General features: G+C 44.0%; 1 protein-coding gene across 5 annotated transcripts in view; it reads left to right on the top strand.

Annotated features, from left to right (window-relative positions):
- Positions 1–25427, top strand: part of VIRMA (vir like m6A methyltransferase associated) — a 354442-nt gene that overhangs the window by 276136 nt on the left and 52879 nt on the right. The gene's annotated exons all lie outside the window — the stretch shown is intronic.

A 25427-nucleotide genomic window follows, 5' to 3' on the forward strand; every position in this document is an offset into this window, starting at 1 on the left:
CACGTTCATAAATCATTTTCATGAATTGATTATATTTTTGTTTCAGCTCAATTAGTTCAACAAGTAACAAAAGCCATCATAGATCCAATTATTTTGTCAGATCATGGTGGTGTAGGATTGAATTTACATTTGCTGAACAAGATAGTAGTAGACCTGTGTGGAGATTCAATAATACATTGCTGGCAGACTCAAACTTTCTGGAAGACTTTCAATTAAAAATGAATGAATATTTCCAATTCAATGCTTCAGAGGAAATTTTGTTAGAAACATTGTGGGATGTCTTTAAAGCTACTATGAGAGGGCAAATTATTTCCTATTCGACACATATTAGAAAACAACTTAAATGGGAATTTACTAATTTGGAATGTAGCATTAAGGATTTAGAGTCCAACTTGGCAATGAAATGGGAACATAGTACTTTACAGGCCGTCTTAAAAGCAAAGTATAAATATGAGATTTCCTCTCAATTGGCTAGGAAAGAATTGTTTTCTCAACAAGCTTTATATTATGGAAACTCAAATAAGGCGGGAAGATTATTAGCAAAAAAAAGAAAAGAAAAAATTGTTGCGATTAAAGATGAGAAGGGTGAAACTCATTCTCAAATTGGAAACATTTTAAAGCAGTTTCTGAACTTCTATAAAGCTTTATATTCTTCTGAGTCATATTCAAATAAAGAACTTGATGGATTAGAGTTTTAAAGTTGATTAAGGGACCAAAAATTCCCAAGCATATAAAAGGAAGTCTAGAGGCACCTATATCACTAAAAGAATTACAAGCAGCGTTAAAGTCCCCTAGAGTTGGATCCGCTCCAGGTGGTGATGGTTTCACTGTAGAGTTTTATAAATCATTCCAAATTACCCTATTACCTCATCTATTAAATTTATATCAGGCTCAACTGACTAAAGGTTGCATTACAGGTACTATGGCAGAATCTTTAACAATTGTCTTGCCGAAGCCAAATAAAGATCTTTGGTTTCAAATTACAGACCCATTTCCGTCTGCGGAATCGGAAAGAAATAGGGAGATTGTGGATGCCTTTCAAGAGGCTCTGCTCAGACAAATGGTGACGGAACCCACAAGGGAAAAAGCGATATTGGATCTGGTCCTCACAAATGGAGAGAGTATCTCTAATGTTCGAGTAGGTGCTCACCTGGGAAGTAGCGATCATCAAACGGTTTGGTTTGATATAACGGCTAAAGTGGAGAGCGGCCACACGATACTTAAAGTCCTAGATTTCAAATGTACGGACTTTAATGTAATGGGAAAGTACCTGAAGAAAGAGCTGTTAGGATGGGAGGACATAAGAGAAGTGGAAAGACAGTGGTCTAAGCTGAAAGGAGCGATAAAAATGGCTACGAACCTTTATGTGAAGAAAATCAATAAAAACAAGAGAAAAATGAAGCTGATATGGTTCTCCAACCTAGTGGCTGAGAAAATAAAGGCGAAAGAGTTGGCGTTCATGAAATATTAAAAAAAAACAAGAAGAGGAGAGCAGAAAGGACTACAGGGTGAAACTGAAAGAAGCCAAGAGAGAGATACGTTTGGCGAAGGCACAGGCGGAAGAACAAATGGTTAAAAATGTTAAAAAGGGAGATAAAAATTTTTTCAGATATATTAGTGAAAGGAGGAAGATAAAAAATGGAATTGCTAGGCTAAAAGATGCTGGGAACAAATATGTGGAGAGTGATGAGGAGAAAGCAAATGTGCTAAACAAATATTTCTGTTCTGTGTTCACAGAAGAAAATTCTGGAGAAGGACCGAGATTATCTGGCAAAGTTACACGAGAAAATGGAGTAGATTCTGCGCCGTTCACGGAGGAGGGTGTTTATGAGCAACTTGAAAAACTGAAGGTGGTTAAAGCGATGGGACCAGACAGTATCCATCCCAGGATACTAAGGGAGCTCAGAGAGGTTCTGGCGAGTCCTATTAAAGACTTGTTCAACAAATCTCTGGAGATGGGAGTGATTCCTGGGGATTGGAGGAGAGCGGATGTGGTCCCTATTCATAAAAGTGGTCACAGGGATGAAGCAGGAAACTACAGGCCGGTGAGCCTCACTTCAGTTGTTGGAAAAATAATGGAAGTGTTGCTGAAAGAAAGGATAGTGTACTTCCTTGAATCTAATGGGTTACAGGATCCGAGGCAAGGCTTTACAAAAGGTAAATCGTGCCAAACGAACCTGATTGAATTTTTTGATTGGGTGACCAGAGAGCTGGATCGAGGACATATGCTAGATGTAATTTACTTGGATTTCAGCAAAGCCTTTGATACAGTTCCTCATAGGAGGCTGTTGAACAAACTTGAAGGACTGAAGTTAGGACCCAAAGTGATGAATTGGGTCAGAAACTGGCTGTCGGACAGACGCCAGAGGGTGGTGGTTAATGGAAGTCGCTCGAAGGAAGGAAAGGTGACTAGTGGAATCCCTCAGGGTTCGGTGCTGGGGCCAATCCTGTTCAATATGTTTGTAAGTGACATTGCTGAAGGGTTAGAAGGAAAAGTGTGCCTTTTTGCAGATGATACCAAGATTTGTAACAGAGTAGACACCGAAGAGGGAGTGGAAAATATGAAAAAGGATCTGCAAAAGTTAGAGGAATGGTCTAATGCCTGGCAACTAAAATTCAATGCAAAGAAATGCAGAGTAATGCATTTGGGGATTAATAATAGGAAGGAACCGTATATGCTGGGAGGAGAGAAGCTGATATGCACGGACGGGGAGAGGGACCTTGGGGTTATAGTGTCCGAAGATCTAAAGGCGAAAAAACAGTGTGACAAGGCAGTGGCTGCTGCCAGAAGGATGCAGAGCTGTATAAAGAGAGGCGTAGCCAGTAGAAGGAAGAAGGTGTTGATGCCCCTGTACAGGTCATTGGTGAGGCCCCACTTGGAGTATTGTGTTCAGTTTTGGAGACCGTATCTGGCGAAAGACATAAGAAGACTTGAGGCGGTCCAGAGGAGGGCGACAAAAATGATAGGAGGCTTGCGCCAGAAGACGTATGAGGAGAGACTGGAAGCCCTGAATATGTATACCCTAGAGGAAAGGAGAGACAGGGGAGATATGATTCAGACGTTCAAATACTTGAAGGGTATTAACGTAGAACAAAATCTTTTCCAGAGAAAGGAAAATGGTAAAACCAGAGGACATAATTTGAGGTTGAGGGGTGGTAGATTCAGGGGCAATGTTAGGAAATTCTACTTTACGGAGAGGGTAGTGGATGTCTGGAATGCGCTCCCGAGAGAGGTGGTGGAGAGTAAAACTGTGACTGAGTTCAAAAAAGCATGGGATGAACACAGAAGATTTAGAATCAGAAAATAATATTAAATATTGAACTAGGCCAGTTACTGGGCAAACTTGCACGGTCTGTGTCTGTGTATGGCCGTTTGGTGGAGGATGGGCAGGGGAGGGCTTCAATGGCTGGGAGGGTGTAGATGGGCTGGAGTAAGTCTTAACAGAGATTTCGGTAGTTGGAACCCAAGCACAGTACCGGGTAAAGCTTTGGATTCTTGCCCAGAAATAGCTAAGAAGAAAAAAAAAAAAAATTTAAAATTAAATCAGGTTGGGCAGACTGGATGGACCATTCGGGTCTTTATCTGCCGTCATCTACTATGTTACTATATTATTGTAGATGGAAAATTGCTAGCTAAATTATTGGCTTTACGTTTGGTTAAAGCTCTCCCTTATATCATTGGCATGCACCAAATGGGGTTCGTTGCTCATAGACATTCTTCAAAAAACACGACTGGCTTTCCATATGTTAAAACAAAGGCCATGGAATCGCCATTCGGGCCCGCAGGAAGAGAAGGGGGTGGGTGTCAAAGGAGGAACGCAGATCAACGGCGGCAGGAGGAACGGAGATCGTCGTCTGGCTGCTGTCCGGCTTGTGGAGAGCAGGGAGGTTATGGGGAAGAGAAGGGGGTGGGTGGCAAAGGAGGAACGGAGATTGGTGGTGGCAGGAGGAACGGAGATCGTCGTCTGGCTGCGGTCGGGCTTGTGTAGAGCAGGGAGGCTGTGACGTACTAAGCGAGCAGGTTGTGACATAAAACCCGCGCATGCGCACTCGTGTTTTCGTGACGGATCAGGGAACAAGATTTTTTTAGTGCGCATGCGTGGCCTATCATTTTATTATATTAGATAATACTTTTTCAGAAAGATTTTGTCTGGAGAGAGGAGTTAGACAAGGGTGTCCATTATCTCCTTTGTTTTTTGACATGGCATTGGAACCCTTGTTATTGGCTATTCAACAGACAAAGGAGATCCAGGGTATTCTTTATGCAGGTCGGGAATACAAAGTGTGCGTATGCAGATGATATTTTGCTTTATTTGAGGAATCCTGAAACTACCATTCCACGTTTACTAGAATTAATTGAAAAATTCTGAAAATTTTCTGGTTATATAATAAATTGGAGTAAATCAGAGGTTCTTCCGCTAAACGTTTGCTGTCCAAAAGGATTATTTTAAACATTCCCTTTTCTTTGGAAAGAAGAGGGTATAAAATATTTAGGCATTTGGATTCAGAAAACGTTGGAAGATACGATGAAGGTAAATGAAAGATCCTTATTGCTGAAGGTCACAGAAATGTGTGAGCAGTGGAACCCATTACATCTGTCTTGGTGGGGGAGAGTCCAGATGGTTAAAATGATGATTTTGCTTGTGGTTTGCTACCAAATGGGTATGTTGCCAATTTTTTTTCAGGGGTCATTTTATAAAAAATTAAATAGTATTCTCACTAAATTTGTTTGGCTGGGTAAAATGTTCGAATTGCTTTAGTATCATTACAAAAACCAATTGTGGCGGGTGGAGTAAATTTTCCCAACTTTTATAGGTATCATCAAGCCTATATAATGCGTCAGGGTATGTATTGGATCCTCCCCGAGCTCATGGAAAATCTCCCGGATTGGTTATACTTAGAATGGAAATTGATGTCCCCATTGCGACTGTTTCATCTGTTGAGTATCAAGTTGCCCAGATGGATTAAGGACAATAGTATTTTATTAGACACCTAGAAAACTTTGAATTTTATTAATAAATTGACAGAGGTTCCAGTAGAAAAATCTACTTATCAATCCATAGAAACATAGAAGATGACGGCAGAAAAGGGCTACAGCCCATCAAGTCTGCCCACTCTGCTTACCCACCCCCTGTCTATGCCCTAATGACCCAATTTTCTTATCTTGACCCTCGTAGGGATTCCACATGGGTATCCCATTTATTCTTAAAGTCTGGCATGCTGTCTGCCTCGATCACCTGCACTGGAAGCTTGTTCCAATGATCAACCACTCTCTCTGTGAAGAAATACTTTCTGGTGTCGCCATTAAATTTTCCGCCCCTGAGTTTGAGCGGGTGCCCTCTTGTGCCGAGGGTCCCTTGAGAAAGAAAATATCATCTTCCACTTCGACATGTCCCGTGAGGTACTTAAATGTTTCGATCATGTCTCTCCTCTCCCTACTTTCCTCGAGAGTGTAGAGCTGCAATTTGTTCAGTCTCTCTTCATACGAGAGACCCTTGAGCCCCGAGATCATCCTGGTGGCCGTCCGCTGAACCGATTCAAATCTGCGCACATCTTTACTGTAATGTGGCCTCCAGAATTGCACACAGTACTCCAGATGAGATCTCACCATGACCCTGAACAACGGCATTATGACTTCAGGCTTTCGGCTGACGAAACTTCTATTGATACAACCCAATATCTGCCTTGCATTAGATGAAGCCTTCTCCATTTGATTGGCAGTTTTCATGTCTGCACTGATGATTACTCCTAAATTTCATTCTGCTGAAGTCCTAGTTAAAGTTTCTCCGTTGAAGAAGTACGTCCTGCATGGATTTCCGCTTCCGAGGTGCATGACCTTACATTTCTTAGCATTGAAGCCTAGCTGCCAGGTTGAGGACCAACTTTCCAATGTAAGCAGGTCCTGCGCCATATAATTCTGTAAACTGCATTCACTTACTATATTACATAGTTTGGCGTCATCGGCGAATAGTTTTATTTTACCTTAAAGCCCTTGAGTCAGATCCTCTATGAATATGTTGTAAAGGAGTGGACCCAGGACCGAGCCCTGCGGCACTCCACTGGTCACCTCCGATGTTTTAGAGAGGGTACCATTAACCACCACCCTCTGAAGTCTGCCACTCAGCCAATCATTGACCCATGCAGTTAGTGTCTCTCCTAATCCCATCGATTCCATCTTGCTTAGCAGCCTGCGGTGTGGGACACTGTCAAAAGCTTTACTGAAGTCCAGGTACACGACGTCCAAAGACTCTCCCAAGTCCAACTTTCTTGTTACCCAGTCAAAGAAGCTGATGAGATTGGATTGGCAGGACCTACCCTTGGTGAATCCATGCTGACTGGGATCCCGAAGATTCCCTTCATTCAAGATCGTGTCCGATTTGCTTTTAATTAGTGTTTCCATGAGTTTGCACACTATTGATGTGAGACTCACCGGTCTATAATTCGCAGCCTCTGCCCTGCAACCCTTTTTATGCAGAGGAACGACATTAGCTAATTTCCAGTCCAGGGGAACTTTCCCCTTACTTAGGGAGAGATTGAATAGCTCAGCCAACGGTTTCGCCAGGACATCGCTCAATTCTCTGAGCACTCTTGGGTGCAAATTGTCTGGTCCCATAGCTTTGTTCGCCTTGAGTCTTGCCAGTTCACTGTAAACTTCACCTGGTGTGAACTCAAAATTCTGAAACGGGTCTTCTGTGCTTCGTTTTGCCTTCAACTGCGGACCGTGTCCCGGTGCCTCACAGGTGAAGACTGAGCAGAAGTATTCATTCAGTAGTTCGGCTTTATCGGAATCTGCTTCCACGTAACTTCCGTCCGATCTTCTAAGGCGTACTATCCCGCCTGTGTTCCTTTTTCTGTCACTAATATACCTGAAGAAGGATTTGTCCCCCTTTTTAATGTTTTTTGCCAGAATTTCTTCCACTCGAAGTTTTGCCTCCCTAACTGCCATTTTGACCGCTGTAGACCTGGTCCTATATTCTACCTTTGCCTCTCTTTTCTCCGTGCGCTTGTAGGAGAGAAACGCTTTTTTCTTCTCCTTAATGAGGTGCGAGATCTCCGCGGTGAACCATTGGAGTTTATTGTTTCTTTGTCGTTTATTTACTGATTTTATGAAGCGGCTAGTTGCTTCATTTATGGTTGATTTCTGTGTTAACCACTTAGCTTCTACATCATCGGTCTCCGCTTGGTCCTGCAGCGTCTGATGGACGAAATCTCCCATGCGTGCAAAGTCTGTGCCCTGGAAATTGAGTACCTTTGTTTTCGTGTTTGATCTAGGGAAGCCTTTCCTAAGGTTGAACCATACTATGTTGTGGTCGCTGGAGGCTAGCGTATCTCCTACTGAGACCTCTGAGACGCTTTCCTTGTTGGTGAGTACCAGGTCGAGGATCGCCTGGGCCCTTGGTTAAACTCCAAGATTTAAATTGGCAAGTCAGGGACCTTCTGGAAGTAGTGGATGCAAGCAGGGATTTGAACATTAGATGATGATACATCAGATGAGAAAATGCTTAAGTTTTCACAGTTGCAACAAAAATATGATATAGTTAACTCTCAAAACTATAAATGGTTGCAGTTGAAGCGGGCCATTCAGAAAGGGTTCCCTGATTGGAAAAATCTTAAAAATTTCTATAGTCTGCAGATCCTTTCCTTCCAGGCAGATACGTTAGGATATCAGGCTGCCAGTTGGTATAAATTATTATCCCAGGACAAGCAGGCAGGTATTCTCACTAATGGGTGAAGTGATCCAATGGAGCCCCGATGCGGACGCCTCACAAGCAGACTTGCTTGAAGAAACTCGAAGTTTTGAGTCGCCCGCACCACACATGCGCGAGTGCCTTCCCGCCCAGCACAGGGCATGTCTCCTCAGTTCTTACTTTTCTGCAGAGCCGAGAAGTCCGTCTTCGACTCTCTGCGTGAAGTGGTTTTCACTTGTGCCTTCTTTAGTCTGCGGTTTTGGGTTCTTTTTCTCAGAATCGCAGATTTTCGTCGTGTTTCTTGTTTTAAAAAAAAAAAAAAAAATTCTTCCGTCCGTTCGACCGAGCAGGCCACGTGGCCGCAGCCCCACGGCTTCGATCTTGCGGTGGAGCTTTTTCGGCCTATGTCCCAGCCTGCAACCGGTTTTAAGAAGTGTTCCAAGTGCCAGCGCGCGATTTCCTTGACGGACCCTCATTGACGCTGTCTATGTTTCTATGTCTTCGGTGTCTCGGGCCTCAACATCTACCGAAATCATGCCGGCCTTGCTCAACACTTAAATCCCGGGCCTTCAAGCGTCGTTGCATCCTATGGGATCTTTCGTCCTTGACATCGTCCGAGGCTCCCCTGGCTTCCACATCTTCTGCTCCAAGCCTTATCAAACCTGCTTCGTTTGTACCGGCTATGTCTTCAACGCCTGCTGTAGTGCCTTCCTCTGTCTCTTCTGGTCAGGTAGCACAGCAGCCCATTTCCCCGGTGGTGCTTAAAGTGCCCAAGGCTTCTAAGTCCAAGCACTCTCACACTGCCTCGAGGGAAATCGAAGCCCATGCAGGTGGTTCCGTTGGAGACGCGGATCCATCCTTGCCGGCTTCGTTCCAGACCTTATTTGAGAAGCAATTCATCCAGCTCTTTACAACCATGGGGCCGAAGCTTCTCTCACAAATCCAGCCTGGGCATACGGAGGTCTCCCGTGAGGTCGAGCCACCTCATGTGCCTCAGTCGTACGCACACTCTCTACAGGGAGCAGAGTCTCTGTGAGTGTCTGGTCTGGCATCTCGGCATGCATCGCAAGAAGCAGAGTCTTTGCCCATGCCTCCATTGGAACCCGTACACTCGATGCAAGGAGCAGTGTCTTTGCGAGTGCCTCGAGGTTCTTCCACTCAGCCTACTCTGCTTCGTTCCATGGCCTCCAGCCCTATCCATTCTCTGGGGGCTTCAGCGGGGACACGCACGCCTCGGTCATCGAGGCCTGCTTTGAGGTACAGCTCGTATCATCGATCGAGGCATTCTTCGAAGCATTCATCCAGGCATGCCTCGCCTCATCGGAAGCTGCCTTTTCTTCAATATTACCCACCATCTGCTTCGACCTCTCGAGGCCAGGCTTTAGCAGATCAGCTGTCTTTTTCGTCTTTCCTACGTCAGATGGCTGCTGATTTGGATATTCAACTTGATACTGGATCTAAATTTTCCAAGGAGTATCTCGAGACCATGCATCTCCCTCAACCTCCTTCTGAATCCCTCAAGCTTCCTCTTCACAAGCTTTTGGATCAAACCTTGTCCGCTGTCTGGAAACTCCTTATTCCATTCCGGCGGTTCAAGGCAAATTGGATTCCAGATACAAAACTATTCATCACAAGGGGTTTGACATTGCTCAATTATCTCACTTCTGGTTGAATCTTCTTTGAAAAGATCTCACCCTTCTCAGGTCTATGCCACTGTTCCTCCTGGCAGGGAGGGCAAAACGATGGACAGATATGGTCATCGCATCTTCCAAAATTCTATGATGACCTCCAGAGTCCTCAATTATAATATTCATTCCATCACCTATTTTGAGTTTTTTCTCTCCATCCTTCAGAAGTTCATGCCTTATTTGGATTTCGTGCGCAGTTTGAGTACCAAGAAGTTCTTGCATCCTTGTCTCAACTTCGGCTGCAGCTTCTTCAGTCCTCCTATGATGTTTTTGAGCTGTCTGCTCGAGCTATTGCTTGCTCGGTAGCCATGCGGCGTCTGGCGTGGCTCCGTACCATCGACATGGACCCTAACCTGCAGGACCGGCTGGCTAATGTACCCTATGTTGGCATTGACCTCTTTGATGAGTCCATTGAGGCAGCCACCAAGAAGCTCTCGGACCACGAGAAGTCTTTTCAATCTATTCTTCGTCCAAAGCCAAAGCCAGCGGCTCCTCACCCTTCATGCCCTCCTCTGATTTACCAACGGCGTTTTCCACCAAAACAGGCTCCTGCAATCCGTCAGCCTGTCAAGAGGCAACATCCTCAGAAGCAGCAGCAGCCTCAGACACCTGCTGTACCCAAGGCTCCTCAGCCTTTTTGACTGTCTGATCCAAAGCATAACCTCAGTCGTTCTGCCTTTTTCCATTTTCCCCCCTATCGGAGGTCGTCTCCATCATTTTTACCACCGATGGACAACTATTACCACCGACCTCTGGGTCCTTTCCATCATCAGGGAGGGATACTCTCTTCAGTTCCATCAAGTTCCTCCGGAATATCCTCCAAGAGAATATCCTTCCAACTCGACCCAGACCGCCCTTCTTCAGGAAGCGAGAGCTTTGCTTCAGCTCCGAGCTATCGAGCCAGTTCCTTTGGCTCAACAGAACAAGGGTTTTTACTCCCGGTACTTCCTTGTTCCAAAGAAGACGGGCGATCTGCGTCTTATTTTGGATCTCAGGGTGCTCAACAAATTTCTAGTCGGAGAAAAGTTTCGCATGTTGACCCTAGCATCCCTGTATCCCCTCCTCAAGCAGAACGACTGGTTATGCTCTCTGGATCTCAAGGAGGCCTACACACACATTCCTATCCATCCGGCCTCCCGAAGGACCGCTCGCACCCTCACAGCCTCCCTCCCCCATGGAGAAGCTGTCTACCTTGTTTCCGGATGCCAGCGAGCCCAGCTGTTTCCTCTGCCGGCGGTCCCGCCCCTTCTCTGAGCCCTGCTGCACTGCTTTTTCTTCCGGCGGTCCCGCCCTTTCTCTGACATCAGAGAAAGGGTGGGACCGCCTGAAGAGGAAGCAGCGCAGCACAGGGCTCTGAGAAGGGGCAGGACCGCCGGCAGAGGAAGCAGCTGGGCTGGCATCCGGAAACAAGGTAGACAGCTTCTCCATGGGGGAGGGGGGGAGGCTGTGGGGGTGCGAGCGGTCCTTTGGGTGGGGGTGCGAGCGGGTCCTTCGGGGTGGGAGTGCGAGCGCTCCTTCCGGGTGATGAATCGGGCATCGGGGGAGGGGGGAAACTATGTAAAAAAAATTTTGTACAACACGCTCACGCGTATAACGCTCAAGGGTATGCATGGTTTGTAAAAACCACGTATAACGCGCGCGTTATATGCGAGAAAATACGGTATTACATTACATTACATTACATTAGGGATTTCTATTCCGCCTTTACCTTGCAGTTCAAGGCGGATTACAAAAGAATTATCCAAGATGTATTACAACAAGAACTTACAAAAAAAAAAAATTGATCATTTTCAAAAAGAGTAAGAAATGGGTAAGGTTATTTGTTTGGGGTAGTTGGCTTTAGTGAGAGGTGGAGTTTGAGACTTGCAGTATTATTTCTTTTTTCAGAGTTTTCTTGAAGAGTATGGTCTTTATTTCTTTTCTAAAAGTCTTGTAGTTGAGGGATGCCATCAGTAGATTGGCGATTTGGTTGTCTAGTTTGGCTGCTTGAGTGGCCAGGAGGCCATCATATAGCCATCCAGATGATCACTCAAAATTGGAAGAACTGTGATTGTCTAAATTTTTCGTTCTGGTGGGCAAGTCTTTGCTCTAGTTATAGATTTGAAAGAATAAATGCTGGAAATTTTGTACATGGTAATATATTTAAATTAATATAGGGCCCATTGGCATCTTATGTTACCTCTTTGTAATTGTTTGTTGACTGTGAGTCAGTTTGTTCTTTACTTTGGTACATATCCAGGGCAGGGTGGGAGGGGGATTCTTTATGTCATAAATTGATTTTTGAATATTCATACTTGGGATGGGTGAGAAGATATCATTATTTAGAATAAGGTAGGATATTTATGATAATATATATTTGTGTTATATTGAATGATGATTGCTTGGGTGGGTGGGTGGGGGAAAATGGATGATTATGAACGTGAGAAAGATGAATGTGCTTTTATTGTATTATTAAGAAAGATCTCAAAACTTTTTTTATTTTCCAATGCTTTTTCATAAGCATCGCTTCGTATGATCTGTTCATATTAAATTTCATCTGCCATTTGAATGCTCAGTCTTCCAATTTGCTAAGGTCTGCCTGCAGTTTTTCACAGTCTGCATGCATTTTAATAACTTTGAACAGTTTAGTGTCATCTGTAAATTTTGTCCCAATTTCCAGATCATTTATAAATAAGTTAAATAGTACCGGTCCCAGTACAGTTTTCTGTGGCACTCCACTATTTACCTTCCTTCATTGAGAAAAATGGCCATTGAACCCTACCACCTGTTTTCTATCTGATAACCAGTTCCTAATCCACAACTGAATATTAGCTCCTATCCCATGACTCTTTAATTTTCTCACAAGGAACTTTGTCAAAAGCTTTCTGAAAATCTAGAGACACTGCATCAACTGGCTCGCCTTTATCCACACATTTATTCATAGAGGAAGGGAAAGACTGCTCAAAAGGGCCGATTCCTGTGTTGGTCCCCTTCCTCTATAGGGTGTGTGAGCTGTTTCATAGAGAGAGAATCAAGAATTGGGTAATGGATAATAGTTTCCTTTGATATAATTTAGAGATTCTAATTGTTGTCATAGAGAAACTAGTTTAGTTGTAGGTTAGATATACACTAGTGCTGCCCGATTCAGGAAAAAAAAAATTTTGATTCGATTCAGCCTATTAAATTGATTTTTCAATTTGATTCAATTTGATTTTCCTGCCTAAGTGAGTGTTTTTTTCCAAACAGCCTGGAAGGTTTATTTTATAGCCTCTTCACCCCTTTTATAGCCTCTTCTCCCCCTTTGCCCTTTCCTATCCACACTGGCGCTGTGGTGTAAACAAAATAAACAAAAAAGACTTTTCCTCTCTCTGTTAAATCCTAGCTCACGTTTGCGGTCTAACACCAGCTCTGGCAGGATACACATTTCAAATCTGACATATTGTAATCACAAAACAGAAAGTAAAATTATTTTTTCTACCTTTTGTTGTCTGGTCATTATTCAAATCTTGTTGGTCCCAGGCTCTGGGTGTCTTCTGATAACTCACTTACCAGGGTCTCCTTCTTTCTCCATGCTAAACATCCATCTTCCATCTCTGTCCTCCCCTTCCGATTCTGTTCCCTTCCCCAGAGATCTAGCATTTTCCCTTTTTTCATCTCCGTCCCTGCAGCTGCAGCGATAGACCCCCACCATCCCCAGATCCACCATCTCTCCTTTTCTCAAATACTCTTTCATCCAGCATCTTTCCTTCCTTCCCCAGTATAACATTTCTCCTTCCCTCCTTTCTTTCCTCTCCAACCATCTCACTCTCTCCATGAGTCCAACGCTTTCTGCCTCCAACACGCTTTCTCTCTCTGTCCTTGCCTCTTCCCTCGAGTGACATCCCTCCTTTCCACCCCCAGCCCAACATGCTCTCTCCCAATGCACCATCTCACCTTCCCCTCCAGTGTGTAGCATCTTTCCTTTCCTTCAATTTCTTCCAGGTCCAGAAGCACCTCTTCTCCCTTCCTTTTACCTCCCCCCTGTCCAGCAGTACCCCTTCTCCCTTCCCTACTCCCCCCTGTCCAGCAGTACCCCTTCTCCCTTCCCTGCTCCTCCCTGTTCAGCAGTACCCCTTCTCTTTTCCCTGCTCCCCCTGTCCAGCAGTACCCCTTCTCCCTTCCCTCCTTCTACTTCTAGACCAGGGCCTGCATATTCCCCACTTCTTTGCAGATCCTCCGACTACTCCTGGGCCTCCTACTCTTACTGCAGCCTGCAGAGAGGTTCACCAGTGTTCTAGTGATCCTTACAGGCTGCCGTCATCCTCAGAAACATGTTCCCTTTGACGCAATCCTGCTCCTGACGTCAGAGGGAACGTGCTTCTGAGGATGACGGCAACCTGCAAGGATCACTAGAGCAGTGTTTTTCAACCGCTGTTACGCAGCACACTAGTGTGCCGCGAGATATTGCCTGGTGTGCCGCAGGGCCGCCATCAGGGCAGTACTACCAGTCCTGCATTCAGGGGCCCGGAGCTGACAGGGGCCCCAAGGCAGGGGAGCCAGTAGCTCGCCAAGGCAAAGTGAGTCGATCACCCAGGACTCACTTTGTCTTGGCGATCTAATCTATCGAGCCGATAAGTCTTCTTCTCCCCGACGTCAATTCTGCAGTTGGAGAGGAAGTTCGGGCCAGCCAATCGCTGCCTGGCTGGGTGGAACTTCCTCTCCGATTGCAGAATTGACGTCAGGGAGAGCATGCGTCGGCGTCGGCTTTGGGGCCTGTTATCCATTGGTGGGTCCTGTTCCCCGATGGCAGTGGCAGTGGCTTGGGGAACGGCAGGGAGAAAGAAAGAAAGGGGGCAGGCAGGGAAACAGAAGGAAAGAAGAAAAAAAAGAAAGAAAGGTCAGGGAGAGAGAAAGAAAAAGTTGGAGGAGGGAATGAGGTGTGGAGGAGAGAAAGCATACAGGCTGATAGAAGGGAAGAAAGATTGGATGCACAGTCAGAAGAAGAAAGTGCAACCAGAAATCACCAGACAATGTAGGAAAAATGATTTTATTTTAAATTTAGCAAAGTGGAGGCAGTATTACCACAGTTTTCAAAGGAATTTGCCCAAATAACTTAATAGTTAACTGGGTAAATTCCCAGAGATGAAAACTTCCCTTCACTTACTATGCACAGTTCTGAATTTATATCTGCTGTCTATATTTTACAATATGGTCACCTTTTACTAAACCGCAATAGTGTTTTTTAGCGCAGGGAGCCTATGAGCGTCAAGAGCAGCGCTGGGCATTCAGCACAGCTCCCTGCACTAAAAACTGCTATTGTGGTTTAATAAAAAGGATGGAGGGTATATTTGTCTATTTTTGTATGCTATAAAAACCAAATACAGAGAGAGACTGAGAGCTGTTGACGAAGAGCTACGTGTGTGTCTTTCTTCGATTCCAGCCAGAATATCAGCTTTGTGTTCAGCCAAACAGGCCCAGGTTTCGCACTGAATAAAGTATTTTATAATTTTTCACTATTCTGTTTACTTAATATTTCATAATAAAGTAATTATAAAATACTTTCTTTGTGTTTATTTGATTCCTATTCAAGAGAATTACTTTATATATAGTCAATATAGGCACAGAGTTAAATTTTTTAACATTTTCTAATGGTGGTGTGCCTCGTGATTTTTTTCATGAAACAAGTGTGCCTTTGCCCAAAAAAGGTTGAAAAACACTGCACTAGAGCATCAGCGATCCTCTCTGCAGGTTGCGGTAAGAGAGGGAGGCCAGGGGGGAAATCGGAGGTTGCAGCAAAGAGCGCCTAAGAACGGAACAAGGTAAAACCAGGATTTCTGCAGCTCTTCCTGACTGACCCTCGCCCCCTAAAGCAGGAGTGGCAGCGGCAGGCCAGCAAGAGGCAGTGCTGTCATTCTTGCTTTAGGAAGGCACAGGGAGAAGGGTCGGTTACCGAATCGGCCAGGCCGATTTAAAAAAAAAAAAAAAATCTAATCGATTTCACCTGAAGTGAATCAGTGAATCGATTTGAATCAGAAATCGGACAGCACTGATATACACAGAATAAGAGTTTTACTGTAATTACAAGCTGTAATATATTTATGAAACTTCCAGTTGTACATTAACTCATTGCATTAATTCGATTTTTCCTTATAATTATCAAATTCATTTCCTCAATAAACTAAGTTGATTATTTAAATTTACTTCTGGTTTCTGCTGCCATGTTTGGGTTTTAGCTTCCTGACATTAACTTTGCAATAAACTTAACCTCTGGTGTAAGACATAGTGAAAGAGATAAAAGTTCACATCCTTTAGAGCAGGGCTGCCCAAGTCCGGTCCTCGAGATCTGCTGGCCAGGTTTTCAGGATATCCACAATGAGCATGCATGAGAGAGATTTGCATACCAAGAAGGCAGTGCAGGCAAATCTCTCTCATGCATGTTCATTGTGGATATCCTGAAAACCTGGCCTGCCAGTAGATCTCGAGGACCGTACTTGGGCAGCCCTGCTATAAGGTATAAAATTGTGAAATCAATGTTTGTATCCTTAATTTCATTCAAACTCTATTTTCTTATGCAGAAGAGGTCACTTAGGGCCAGAAAATTACAATTTGAAAAACCTTTTGATACAACTTCAGGAACATTAAGCATGGCCGGAGACTCTGATCGCAACTCTCAAACATCAATTCTGGCATCAACGTCTGCACCAGCTGCATCGACTGTTCTTTGTCTTAATCATCGGCACTACCTGCTTTGGGGAAACCTCATAAGATAAAGCTAAGATGCACAAACATGTCTCTCCCCCCCCTCCAGCCATGCATCAGCATTGTTGTAAGTGTCTTCTCCATTGATGCTGTCCAAGCGTTGACACTCCAACGACCAATCACCATCTTTACATTTAGTGTCTCCTCAAAGGGATGCCTCAGCATTGAGGTCTCCAGTGCCTCAACTCCCAACTCAACAAGCACCTAATGTACTCTTGTCCTTATTGGTACCGGCACCATCACTGCAAGATCAGCTTCGAGAATTATTGTAGCAGGAATTAGTTGGGTTACTTCAAACGCACACTGTGTAACCTGCATCTATACTCCCAGCTCCATTTGAGTCTGAGCTTCAGCTACAAACTCCTTTAGGGCATTGAATTCAGATGCCTTGGCATCGAGCCTCCATATGGAAACGATTCTTGGTGCATGTGGCATCTTTGAGGGAGCAGAACACACCAACTTCTCCTTGATGTTCTTTGTCACATTCTTGACGCTGTACTTCCAGAAGAGCTGACATCAAGAACTTTGACTCAAATTTGTCATCATGCTCTTCTGATGATTATCCAGAGTTTTCTGCAGATGAATCCTATGGGATACTCTCAGATCCTTCACCTCCTCCTCCTTGATACAGATAAGAACTTAAGAATTTGCTATACTGGGACAGACCAAAGCTCTATCAAGCCCAGTATCCTATTTTCAAAAGTGGCCAACCCTGGTCCCAAGTACCTAGCTAGATCCCAAGTAGTAAAACAGATTTTATGCTGCTTATCCTAATAATAATAATAAAAATAACAACAATAACAGTTTATATACCACAGGACCGTGAAGTTCTATGCGGTTTACAATGATTAAAAGATGATGCAAATTGAGTGAGCTTAGCAGAGTTAAAAGCTAGTGATTAACAGCTCTAGGGATCAGTTATTGTGGAGAAAGAATTGAACGGGTCAGCTGCCTAGATACTTCAGGAACAGATATGTTTTTAGGCGTTTCCTAAATTCCTCATGAGTAGTAGGCGTAAGCAATTGTTCTAGATCTTTACTCCATAATGCTGCCTGATGTGAGAAAAGGTGTTGATGATGTCTTTTGAGTTTACATTCTCTAACTGGAGGGGAAACAAAGTTCAAATGTGAGCTTCTCTTATGTCTGTTGACTGAGAAAGAGAAAAGGTCAGTTATATATTTAGAGGCTAGACCAAATAGTACCTTAAAGCAAAAACAACCAAAATTAAACTTCACACATGCCTCCATCTGCAGCCAATGCAGCTGTCGGTAGTAAGGTGTCACATAATTGAAATTCTTCAGCCCGAAAATCAGTTTGACCGCTGCATTTTGCACTAGTTGTAATCATCGCATATTCTTTTGAGAAATTGCCAAATAGGCGATATTACAGTAATCAAGTACGAGGGATTACCAGAATTCTGAATGCTGACATATCAAAATATGCTCTAATGGACCAAAGCCTCCAGAGAGTGAAAAAACCCTTTCTGATTAAGGAGTCTACCTGGTCTTTCATGGTTAGGCTCTGGTCTAGTGTTACATCCCATACCTTCATAGTAGATTGAATAGGATGACTAAGTTTATTGATGCTTAGTGATGTTTTTTGGTGTTAAGCGGGTGAGGCGAAGCTACGAAAAATTTTGTTTTTTCTGAATTAAGTTTCAGTCTGAATTCAGTCATCCATTGTTCCATCAAATTTAGTACTTCTGTTGCTTTGGGAGTAACTTGCGAGAGAGAGTTAGCGAATGGGATAATGATCATAAAGTCATCTACATAGCTAAATAATTTTATCCCCAGCTGGGTCAATTGGGCACCTAATGAAGACATGTAGACATTGAAAAGCAATGGGGATAGTGGTGACCCCTGCGGTACGCCAGATGGATTGCTCCAGGTATCAGAGAGATCGTGATTAAAATGTACTTGATAGGTGTGGGACATAAGGAAGCCTCGAAACCAGTCTAACACCTCTTCTCTGATACCAATTGCATCTAAGCATTGTAGCAGTTTTGTAATAAGAATAAGCAGTGAATTACCCTCAATATGGCCTATGGACTTCTCTTTTAGGAAATTATCCAAACCTTTTTTAAAAATCCTGCTAAGCTAACTGATTTTACCACATTATCTAAGTTTAATTATGTGTTGTGTGAAGAAATATTTTCTCTAGTTTGTTTTAAATCTGCTACTTAGTAGTTCCATCACATGCCTCCTAGTATTTTTTTGGAAAGAGTAAACAAAAAATATACATTTACTTTTCCCATTCCACTTGCATATTATAGACCTCTATCATATCACCCCCAAGTCATCTGTTCTCCAAGCTGAAGAGCCCTAGCCTCTTTAGCCTTTCCTCATAAGGAAGTTATCCCATCCCTTTTATAATTTTTGTTGCCCTTCTCTGTACCTTTTCTAATTCTGCTTTATCTTTTTTGAGCTATGCCCCAAATAACACCAGGAACAGGTCAAAAATCCCAAGGCACCAATATCTTAGGCTAATTTCCACAGTCCTTTTATAACCAACCTTTTGCAATGAAAATACTGACTAACCCTTGGAACTGAAGGAATTCACTGCTCACCCTCAGCTGAAGTCACCAACGGATGTTGTAGAAAAGAATCCTCTTCAGTGCTACAAGCTTCCGAGAGCCTCACAAATTTTCTGCAGGTTAAATCCAAATTCCCAGCACTGCTTCAGTGGATGGTATTTCAGGCAGGTAAAAGCAGCAAAATATTCATTTGTCAGTTCTTCATGAACAAGGTCATGGTCCAAAGTTCATTAGTGTCCAGGTACAAAACAGTCTCTGCCCATCAGCCGATGAGAGGCATGAAAACCAGGATGTAGAAGCATCCATGTCCCCTCAACCCACCCCACCACTTCTCTCACTCATATATTCCTCCCTTCCCACCCTCCTTTCTGGTCTGCGACCCATCAGCACTATCGGCTATTCTATTTAATTTGTATCTTCTCCCATTGTGTAGAGTATTGAAAAGGCTTGGAGTATCATATAGAGTATATACTGCCGATATTCAATTTTTCGGCAATACAAAAGGCTGAATGATGTAATGGCCGAGGTGAAAGATTGAATGAATGCAAATTGGTTGATGCTGAATATCTCTGAGACTAAGATAATGTTTCTCAAGAGAGATCCGGATCTGGTTCCTTCTTGTACCTTAAATGTATTAGGAATGACCATGAACTTCGCTACAGAAATTCAGTACTTGGGGGTAACGCTTGATGTGGAGGAGTGTGTGGCACAGTGGTTGGATCTACAGCCTCAGCACCCTGGGGTTGTGGGTTCAAACCCCGCTGCTGCTCCTTGTGACCCTGGGCAAGTCACTTAATCCTCCATAGCCCCAGGTACGTTAGATAGATTGTGAGCCCGCCGGGACAGAGAGGGAAAATGCTTGAGTACCTGATTGTAAAAACCGCTTAGATAACCTTGATAGGCGGTATATAAAATCCTAATAAACTTGAAACTTGAATTACCAGCTGACATTCAAATCACATGTTCAAAATGTGATTTAAAAAATCTATTTTAAAATAAGGATGTTAAGTAAGCTTCACAGTTAATCTATCTGGCAATGATTATAAGCAAGTCCTTCAGTCAGTAGTATTATCTACAATGGACAATTGTAACATTGTTTTCTTAGGTATACTGTCTACCACTATGCATGCATTGCAAGTTGTTCAAAATTCCATTATTCGTACTTTGTTTGGGGTAAGGAGTTTGACCATGTCTCCCTCATACTATGTTTTTCTGTATTGGCTAACAATAGAATATAGGGTGAAGTACAAGTTACTATTGTTAGTTTATTTGAGTTTGTCAGATGGCACCTAAATATTTGCAGTATTGTGTGATACGTTACATTTCCTCTCACACATTGCGCTCTGCTGTACTTTCTGAACTGGATATTCCTACCCGTAAGAAATTGCGTTTGAAAACTGTTAGAACTAACGTGTTTTCTGTGCAGGCCCCATGGAATGGAATAAGCTCCCAGTATATACTAGACAGCAGAAAAATTTGTGCAGCTTTAAGAAAATGTTGAACCATCACCTGTTGTGTAAGATGAAATATGGACATTAATTACCCTAGTGGGACAAGATGATGGTTTTGATGTATTTAATGTTTTATGTTGTGTATTTTATTATGTATGTTTTGTTGTAATCTGTCTTGTTAAATGTGGAATATAAATAATTAACCATAAACCATCCTTTGGTTCCAGATTCATTAAAAGCCTTTATCATACCAAACCTCTGCTCAAGCCTCTCGCTGTTGCTTCAGATTTCAGTGTTGTTCTTTCTATATTAATGAAGTCTCCTTTTGAGCCTTTATCCACTTCACTCAAACATCTTAAAAGGAAAGTAGTCTTTTTCATTGGAATAAAGGGCCATTACTCAGACTGGCAATGGGTCACGAGCGGAGTTCCACAGGGGTCGGTGCTGGGACCGCTCCTGTTCAATATATTTATTAACGACCTGGAGATGGGGACGAAATGTGAGGTTATTAAATTTGCTGATGACACCAAACTCTGCAGCAGGGTTAGAACAACGGAAGACTGTGAAGACCTGCAAAGGGACCTAACGAGACTGGAAGAATGGGCAAAAAGGTGGCAAATGAGTTTTAACATAGAGAAATGCAAGGTCATGCATGTAGGGGAAAAAATCCGATGTTCAGCTACAAAATGGGGGGATCATTGCTAGGAGTGAGCAACCTTGAAAGAGACCTGGGGGTGATGGTAGACTCAACATTGAAAGCATCGGCACAGTGTGCGACAGCCTCAAAGAAAGCGAACAGAATGTTGGGTATCATTAAAAAGGTTATCACAACCAGGACGAAGGAAGTCATCATGCCGCTGTATCGTGCAATGGAATATTGTGTCCAGTACTGGTCGCCGCATCTCAAGAAGGACATGGCAGTACTTGAGGGGGTCCAGAGAAGAGCGACTAAACTGATAAAAGGTATGGAAAACTTTTCATACGCTGACAGGTTGAACATGCTGGGGTTGTTCTCCCTGGAAAAGCGGAGACTTAGAGGGAACATGATAGAAACCTTCAAAATCCTGAAGGGCATAGAGAAGGTAAACAGGGACAGATTCTTCAGACTGTGGGGAACCACAAGTACCAGGGGTCACTCAGAGAAACTGAAAGGGGACAGGTTTAGAACAAATGCTAGGAAGTTCTTTTTTACCCAGAGGGTAGTGGACACATGGAATACGCTTCCGGAGGTTGTGATAAGCCAGAGCACATTACAGGGGTTCAAGGAAGGTTTGGATAGGTTCTTAAAGGATAAGGGGATTGAGGGGTACAGATAGAAGTAGAGGTAGGTTATAGAAATGATCAGGAACCACTTCACAGGTCATGGACCTGATGGGCTGCCGCGGGAGCGGACCGCTGGGTGCGATGGACCTCTGGTCTGACCCAGTGGAGGCAACTTCTTATGTTCTTAATCTGCAAACTTAAAACTCTAGTATCGTAACCACCCTATAAAGGATTCTGCCATATCCAAAATTCCTTCCAAAAGTTGCCTCCAAATTTCATATCATCCAGTCCATAGTTCTACATGTTTTCTTCCTAAGGCCACATTCTCACCCAGGTAAAGCAGCTTTAGAAACATAGAAAGATGACGGCAGAAAAGGGCCACAGCCCATCAAGTCTGCCCACTCTACTGACCCACCCCATTAAGTCTGAGTGCTGATGACTTAGTTCCTTTGCTCGACCCTCGTAGGGATCCCACGTGGATGTCCCATCTATTCTTAAAGTCGAGCACGCTGGTGGCCTTGATCACCTGCCTCGGAAGTTTGTTCCAATGATCCACCACCCTTTCCGTGAAGAAGTACTTCCTGGTGTCACCACTAAATTTCCCTCCTCTGAGTTTAAGCGGGTGCCCCCTTGTGACCAAGGGTCCCATGGGAAAGAATATGTCGTTTTCCACCTCGACACGACCTGTGACGTATTTAAATGTCTCAATCATGTCACCCCTTTCCCTGCGCTCCTCTAGAGTATAGAGCTGCAATTTGCCCAGTCTTTCTTTGTATGAGAGACCCTTGAGTCCGGAGACCATTCTAGTGGCCATTCGCCGGACCGACTCGGCTCGAAGCACATCTTTACGGTAATGCGGCCTCCAGAATTGCACACAGTATTCCAGATGAGGTCTCACCATAGATCTGTAAAGTGGCATTATGACTTCAGGTTTGCGGCTGACGAAGCTTCTCTTGATACATCCCATCATTTGCCTTGCCTTGGATGAGGCCTTCTCTACTTGTTTGGCAGCCTTCATGTCTGCACTGATGATAACTCCCAAGTCCCGTTCTTCTGAAGTCCTAGCTAGTGCTACTCCATTCAAGGTGTATGTTCTGCATGGATTTCTACTGCCGAGATGCATGACCTTACACTTCTTAGCGTTGAAGCCCAGCTGCCATGTCGAGGACCAGTTTTCCAACGTGATCAGATCTTGCGTCATACTATCCTTGAGATTGCTTTCACTTACTATATTACACAGTTTAGCGTTGTCAGCGAACAGCGCTACTTTACCCTGTAGCCCCCGGGTCAAGTCCCCTATGAATATGTTGAAAAGGGATGGTCCCAGGACTGATCCCTGCGGCACTCCGCTAGTCACCTCCGATGTCTCAGAGAGGGTGCCGTTGACCACCACCCTCTGAAGTCTTCCACTCAGCCAATCATTGACCCATGCAGTTAGTTTCTCACCCAACCCCATCGATTTCATCTTGTTTAATAGTCTAAGGTGCGGGACACTGTCAAAAGCTTTACTGAAATCCAAGTACACTATGTCTAGAGACTCTTCCGAGTCTAGCTTTCCTGTCACCCAGTTAAAGAAGCTGATAAAATTGGATTGGCATGACCTGCCCCTAGTGAATCCATGTTGACAGGGATCCCTCAGATTTCCCTCATCCAATATCGTGTCTAATTTACCTTTAAGTAGAGTTTCCATGAGTTTACACACTATTGATGTGAGACTCACTGGCCTGTAATTCGCAGCCTCTGCTCTGCAACCCTTTTTGTGCAGAGGAACAACGTTGGCTGTTTTCCAGTCTAGGGGGACTCTCCCCGTACCTAGGGAGAGATTGAAGAGCATGGCTAACGGTTTCGCCAGAACATCGCATAGCTCTCTGAGCACTCTTGGGTGCAAATTATCCGGTCCCATAGCTTTGTTCACCTTGAGTCTTGACAGTTCTCTGTAAACCTCAGTTGGTGTGAACTCAAAATTCTGAAATGGGTCTTCCATGCTTTGCTTTGCTTCCAGCCGTGGCCCGTGCCTTGATGCCTCGCAGGTGAAGACTGAACAGAAGTAATCATTCAGTAGTTTGGCCTTATCAGAATCTGTTTCCACATAGTTCCCTTCTGGCGTTCTAAGGCGTACTATCCCGTTTGTGTTCTTTTTCCTGTCGCTAATGTACCTGAAGAAGGATTTGTCCCCTTTCTTAATGTTCTTCGCTAGAGTTTCTTCCATTCGAAGTTTGGCCTCCTTGACTGCTGTTTTGACCGCTGCAGACTTTGTCCTGTATTCAATGTTTGCTTCTTTTTTCCCCGTGCGTTTGTATGAGAGAAATGTTTTTTTCTTTTCTTTGACGAGGTAAGAGACCTCATTAGTGAACCATTGGGGTTTCTTTTTTCTTTGCTGTTTGGTTACCGATTTTATGTAGCGTTCAGTTGCCTCATAAAGGGTCAATTTCAAGGTTGACCACATAGCTTCCACATTATCAGTTACTTCTTGAACCTGCAGCGTCTGATGGACGAAATCTCCCATGCGTGCGAAGTCAGTGCCTTTGAAATTGAGTACCCTTGTTTTTGTTTGTGACCTGGGGAAGCCTTTCTTAAGGTTAAACCATACCATGTTATGGTCACTGGTGGCTAGCGTTTCTCCCACCGAGACCTCCGAGACGCTTTCCCCGTTCGTAAGTACCAGGTCCAGGATGGCCTGGGCCCTAGTGGGCTCTAGTACCATTTGTTTGAGCCGTACTCCCTTCATGGATGTTAATATCCTCCTGCTATCACAAGTTGTCGCTGAGAGTGTGTTCCAGTCTACATCAGGCATGCTGAAGTCTCCCATCAGAACGACGTCCCCCCGTAAGGTGATATTCTCAATGTCTTCGATTAATTCTGCGTCCTTGTCCTCCGATTGTCTTGGAGGTCTGTATACCACACCAAGGTACAGGCATTTTTCTCTGCCTCTGGCCAGGTTCACCCAGATGGATTCCCCAGTATACTTGACATCCGTGATCCTGGTTGTCTTGATGTTCTCTTTGATGTAAAGTGCTACCCCTCCTCCTAACTTACCCTCTCTGTCTTTTCGAAGCAGTTGTATCCTGGTATAGTTATATCCCACCCATGAGAGTCTGTGAACCATGTTTCGGATATTGCTACTATGTCTAGGTCTGCATTAGCTTTATGCACCTTGAACTGTAAATATGCTCTTGCTTATTACTTAGCTCGCACCAAACGTCATAGAACTACCACTCAATTCTTCATGTCTTTTAACCCTAACAGACTTGGAATTCCTATCACCAAGAGAATCATCTCCATGTGGCTACCAGTCTGTATCTCCTTTGCATTTGCTCGGGCTGGACTCACACTAAATGACCATGTCACTGCTCACAAAATGAGAGCCATGATGACTTCAGTAGCCCATCTTTGTTCTACTCCATTGAAAACATCTGTAAAACAACTACTTGGTCCTCAGTCCATACCTTTACTTTCCGTTACTGTTTAGGGAATCATTCTAGAAGGGATAGTCTGTTTTGACAAGTTTTGCAGAATTTATTCTCTTCTTAAATGCCAGCTTTCCCTCTGTAGGGCTATTTCTACACTGCCTTTTGAGGCTGGTGGCCTAACTCAGGCCAAGAACCATTTTCTTCCCACTTGCAGCATCTTGGAATTTTATAAGTTGTGTGTGTGCTCTGGCAAGGTCATCTTTACCAGAGCTGGAGCCCCTCACTTCTGGGGGGAATGTGTGGAGGAGAGAGACAACATCTGCAGAATTTGGACAATTTGTGCTTGGTACCTTTTATCTTTAAGGCATGATTTGTGGTTCCAATTGACACTAGCAAGCAGGCTTCATGATTCTTCTATGTGACCGAAGAACGCCCCTTTGGGATGGGCACCGATTGATCCGTGGGGAGGACCCTTGGCCGAGGAGGAAGGAGAAGGGAGCACATTTTAGTCAGACAAAAAAAGGTGCAGGGATAGTTCAGTGCTTAGATTTGTGTGATTTCCTGTGCTATCCCAGAAAGAAACAAGTTTACCAAGAAGTCTCCTCATGCAGTGATGCTCTGGGAGAGAGTGAGAGACTGTCTGAATTCAGAGACCTGTGAACATTTTCTCTGAATGA

The sequence above is a fragment of the Geotrypetes seraphini genome, chromosome 2 (genome assembly GCF_902459505.1).
Source record: "Geotrypetes seraphini chromosome 2, aGeoSer1.1, whole genome shotgun sequence".
NCBI lineage: Eukaryota > Metazoa > Chordata > Amphibia > Gymnophiona > Dermophiidae > Geotrypetes > Geotrypetes seraphini.